This window comes from Coenobita brevimanus, chromosome 84 (assembly GCF_032717465.1).
Source record: "Coenobita brevimanus isolate Jiangsu-jjx chromosome 84, ASM3271746v2, whole genome shotgun sequence".
NCBI lineage: Eukaryota > Metazoa > Arthropoda > Malacostraca > Decapoda > Coenobitidae > Coenobita > Coenobita brevimanus.
This window is the reverse complement of record NC_137037.1, coordinates 27,215,083-27,220,264: the sequence shown is the minus strand read 5'-3', so window position 1 is coordinate 27,220,264 and position 5,182 is coordinate 27,215,083. Positions and strand designations below refer to the sequence as shown.

The 5,182-nt window shown below is 46.2% G+C and overlaps 1 non-coding gene across 1 annotated transcript; it reads right to left on the bottom strand.

Annotated features, from left to right (window-relative positions):
- Positions 1–925: 925 nt before the first annotated feature.
- On the bottom strand, positions 926–1,044 carry LOC145410270 (5S ribosomal RNA). The gene has a single exon (XR_013899235.1). It is a non-coding gene; the product is annotated as a 5S ribosomal RNA (ribosomal RNA).
- Between the last annotated feature and the right edge of the window lie 4,138 nt (positions 1,045–5,182).

Below are 5,182 nucleotides of genomic sequence, written 5' to 3'. Positions count from 1 at the left end.
TCTACTGTTGTAAGGGGACTAATTACCAGTGAGTTAAGTGGAGCTGATAAACTGGAGTGGTGCATATTAATTCCTCCCATTATTCTGCCAGTGTGAGATTCCTATCTTAAGCACAAACTGGCAGTTATCTCGCCCTGTGGTGTGCGAGATATCTCCATCTTCAAACGCAAACTGGCAAGAATCTCGCTCTCGTGTGCGAGAGGCGAGATAAGGGGAGTTCAAGCCAGTGCGGTGAGGAGTGGGTCAACTAGCGACTTCTAGCAACTCCAGAGGCGCGGACGGCCGAGGCCAGTCGAGGGGAGCGGGAGCGGGCTATGTGGTGCCGTGTGTGGTGCGTCGAGTGGCGTCACTGCCTGGCGTGCTGCTAACTCCCACAGCGAGCGGGCTGCCGTGTATGGTTGGAGGAGTCTGGTGGAGTGTGGAATGTGGAATGTGAAACATCATCCTGGACTTTCATATCTAGGTAGTGTCCATGCATTAGTAATCCACACACACACACACACACATACTTGAATCAACACACGTTAGTTAGTTGATGAGTGGAAATAAAGGTTTCTCAGAATTCCCTTGAAATAAATATACTTTCTGTATTTTATACAGTATGTGTCCCGTTCTGTCACTTACCATAACTATCCTTTTTTTTTTATGTCAGTTTATCTTCCTGTAACTGGGAGGGAAATATTACTGACAAGGTTGGATGGATACAGTGAAAAAGTGGGGACGTAGAATTAGGGGAAACAGAGATCAGGCAATCCCACTAGACTCAGAATTTTATGAGTGGGTTGATACATCAGATAAAAGTTTTTCATTCATCCATTCATTGCCAGACGCCATGTATCCCAATCGGGGTGGCCAATGGCCTAGAGTTAATTGTTTTACAGGGAGGGGCACTAATCCTCCACCAACCCCACTTGACACGTAGGGATGCCAACAGCATCTGGTGTTCCCAGGCGGTCACCCATCCAAGTACTAACCAGACCCAACGTTGCTTAACTTCGCTGATCGGACGGGAAGCGGTGTACTCACCGTGGTATGGCCGTTGGTGTGTGGGTGTGTGAAGGTCACAGCCTTGCCCTTAGATCGGACTGTATGAGCTCTCAAATAAAAGTGCTCAGACATATTAAATGAGTGAAGGACATATTGAGGATCAAGGTGATGAGGATATTTCTGAAGGACAGGATGAGGATTTGAACGTTTTGCATTTGCGTTCTGGTCATACTTATTCAACAGTCCCAGAGCAATCAGTTAGATCCAAAATGGCCACTAGTCTTGCTAATGAGGGTAATCCTAGTGAGGAGACTGTGGAAGCTGAGACAACAACAGTATCTTTGGTCACTCAGGATATGCAAAATCCAGACATTAGTGATAGTACTACAACCACTCACATACCTGTGTATACTTCAGATGTTTTCAGTACACCACAAGGTTTTGGACAGAATTTATTTTCTGTTCCTTCTTCAAATGCATGGGATATAAACACAGATGGTATTGGCATGCGAACCCAGAATCCTAATCAATGGGGCATGAATACTAATATTGGCATGCGAACCCAGAATCCTAATCAATGGGGCATGAATACTAATACTGACATGCAAACCCAGAATCTTAAACAATGGGGCATGAATACTAATATTGACATGCAAACCCAGAATCCTAATCAATGGGGCATGAATACTAATATTGGCATGCAAGCCCAGGGCCCTTATCCAAATACCCGGGGCATGACTAACAACATGGGCGTGCAAAGTCAGACTAACCCTCCTCCTTTGTGGCAGATACCTGTACCTAATCTGACTACTGATATAGTACAGCAGCATCCTAACTGTACTGAAAGTCAGGCTTTGGCGAAGGCAGGCATATGCTATGCAGAAGCTAGCAAAGCCTTGCAAACTTCGGGCTGGAGAGATACAGCTACTAGTTCTCCACAGCAAAGGACCAAGGCTGTTAAGCCAGAGGTGAAAAGATGGTGTGTCATACATGGGCATTGTCCTCATGAAACGGACTGTTGCCCCTTTGTCACTGAAAAGAGGAAGAAACTAGGGAACCCAGCTAGTTCGGGGGAAGCTCAGGGCCGCGCGCAAAAGTAATTAAAATAGTACAATCCACCGATGCGTGTGTGGCAGCTGTTACTAAGGTGGACTTATTATCTATTCCTTGGATCATAGGGAAAGGTCAAGTGTCCCTGATCGTAGATACAGGGGCATGTACAAACATTATTTCTAGTAAAGCGTTGGAAAGACTTAAAAGTGAAATGCCTCTAACAAACTGGACATTATCACCACCTGATGTAATGTTGACAGGTGTGACAGGGAGTAGAATGAAGATTGTAAGCCAGGTGCCATTGACATTGAGGGCAGATAAACGATCTCCTGTGTTACGTGCTACGTTTTATGTGGTTGAGGATTTTCCTCTGCCAGCTGATGGGCTGTTAGGCTTTGAGACCATGGAGGAGTATGATATAGTAATACACCCTCAAAGACATTCCATTTCCTTTAATGGGAAAGAGTTTGTAGGCCTTAATCCCTCAGCAACACGAACTGGAACTGCCATCCAATCAGGAGCCGTCCAACCAGTTGTGACCCCGACAAGTGAAGCGTCAAGGGAGTCCCCGGATACACACGAAGCGGAGGGTATGGACTGGAAGAAAGTCAGGGCTATAGTGAGTGGTAATCACCACTTACCCAGTCAAACTGTTTTTAAAATTCCTGTCCGAGTACCTGACGCGTCGGTGGGAATTGATGTAGCATGCTTAACTGAGACTGTAAAACATAAGGCATTGTCACTGGAATCGACTCTGACTAGCGTTGGCCAAGACCAGAAGACGCCCCTCTTCATCGGAAATATGAGTGGTGGCGCAGTTAAGCTCAGAGATGGTTGTTATATAGGCGACTTGATGTGCTATGGTGCCCCCATAAAGGAAGTCGAAGACGTGCCGGTGATCTCTCCTGTAGTTACATCTCAAGCAAGGACTCAGTCGGAACCCGTACGTCTGGCTAAGGAAAGACAGCTGGAGCAATGTGAAGGTCACGAATAATGTAGACCATAAAACACGACTCCTAGCTCTCCTTAGAGAATTTTCCGACGTAGTAGCACTTCCAGGAGAAGCGCTGGGTAGGACAGATAGGGTGAAGCATCATATTGGTTTGTGCCCCGGTACAAATCCAGTTTATGTGCCTGCATACCGTCTACCGCAGCCAAAGGGAAGTAATGGATGAGGAAGTTGAAAGGATCCTTCGTGATGACGTTATCCAGCCTTCCTCCTCGCCTTGGAATGCACCACTCTTTCTAGTGCCTAAGAAGGACGGTGGTGTGAGACCTGTTGTGGATTTTCGGCAAGTGAACAAGGTAACAGTACCAGATCGTTACCCGATTCCGCATCTGTGAGACTTACTTCAATCATTAGGTAAGGAATACTGTGTTTACTTGTCTGGATCTAGCGTCAGGGTATTGGCAGGTGGAGCTGACCGAAGAGTCACGTCCCATTACTGCTTTTATCACTCACCGTGGGCACTTGAATTTCTCCGGATGCCTTTTGGACTGAGTAATGTTCCTTTAACATTTCATCGGATGATTAACCAATTGTTTGGCGAGATGTTAGGGCAAGACGTCTTAGCGTATCTAGATGACCTATTTTCCTACACCACAGAACAAGGATCAGATAAGATCGTTCCTAGGCCTCACTGGCTTTTATAGGAGTTTTGTCCACAGGTATGCCATCATAGCATCACCTTTAACAACGCTACTTAAGAAGGACGCTGCATGGAAATGGGGACCCTCGGAAGAGAAAAGCTTCAACGAGCTCAAACAAGCCATGTCAGAAACACCCATATTAGCGTTTCCTGATTATACTCAACTTTTCTATCTGTGCACGGATGCCTCAGGTCTGGGTCTGGGAGCAGTGTTACAGCAGAAGGATGAGCAAGGAAAGACACATACCATAGCATATGCTAGTAGGGCATTAAGACCCCCAGAGAAGAACTATTCGACGACACACTTGGAGACATTAGCAGTCGTGTGGGCGTTAGGACATTTCCGGGATATTATCTTTGGCTACCGGATAATTGTTTTAACTGACCATGCACCCATACGCGATTTGTTTAAAGGAAAAAACTTGCACGGTAAGGTTGCGCGTTGGTTTGGCAAGGTAATGGAGTTTGATCCAGAGGTCAGATATTTACCAGGCCGTCAAAATGTTGTAGCCGATGCGTTGAGTAGAAACATTGCTGCTACCATAGCCGAGGATGTTGCTCTTGCTGAGTATTCCTCAGACACGGTAAAAGCGGAACAACGTAATGATGCGATGTGGTCACAAGTCATATGCCTTGGAGTCTGGCGACGAGACTTGTCTACTTGAACTCCCAGTACCAATGACTCACTTCCAGCTTCAACAGGGTCTTTTGTATAAGCAACCCCCAGGGAAGGACACTGCATATCAGTTGGTTGTTCCTGCTACCTTACAGCAAGCCGTGCTACAGTTAGTTCATGACGTACCTCAAACGGGTCATCCCGGTCGCGATAGATGCATACGTGAGGCGAGAAAGAAATACTATTGGCCGACCATGAGGAAGGACATAGAAGCCCACGTCAGTCAATGTGTCAAATGCGCGGAAATACGAGGAACGACGGGACTTCCAACTCCCATCTTAGAGTATCCTCTACCGGAAAAACCCTGGGATACAGTCTCCAATGATCTCTTAGCGTTGCCGAGAAGTCGTCAAGGTTCAAGTTATGTACTGGTGGCAGTGGACCATTTCTCACGATTCACCGTTTTAGCACCTTTACAGACGAAAACTTCAGAGGAGGTGGCGCATACTTTGTGACTTCAGTGATTTGTCCATACTCTACACCTAAGGTATTGCTCAGCGATAATGGCAGTGAATTTCGTAACCAGGTGTTACAAGAAATCTGTCGTATGTATGGAGTAAAGCAAGTTTTTGTAACGCCTTATAGTCCTAAGAGCAATGGCCTGGTGGAGAGAACAAACAGGAAGATACTGGAAGTCTTGAGACCAGTAATAACCTCAAATCAGGAGGATAACTGGGAAGACTGGTTACCACATGTAGCGGCGACCATCAACTCCTCAGAAAATTCATCAACTGGGAAGTCTCCTCATTATATCCTTTATGGAGAAGAGAAAGTGTTACCCTACGATTTGTTGGCTGGATCTCCTACTCCAATATAC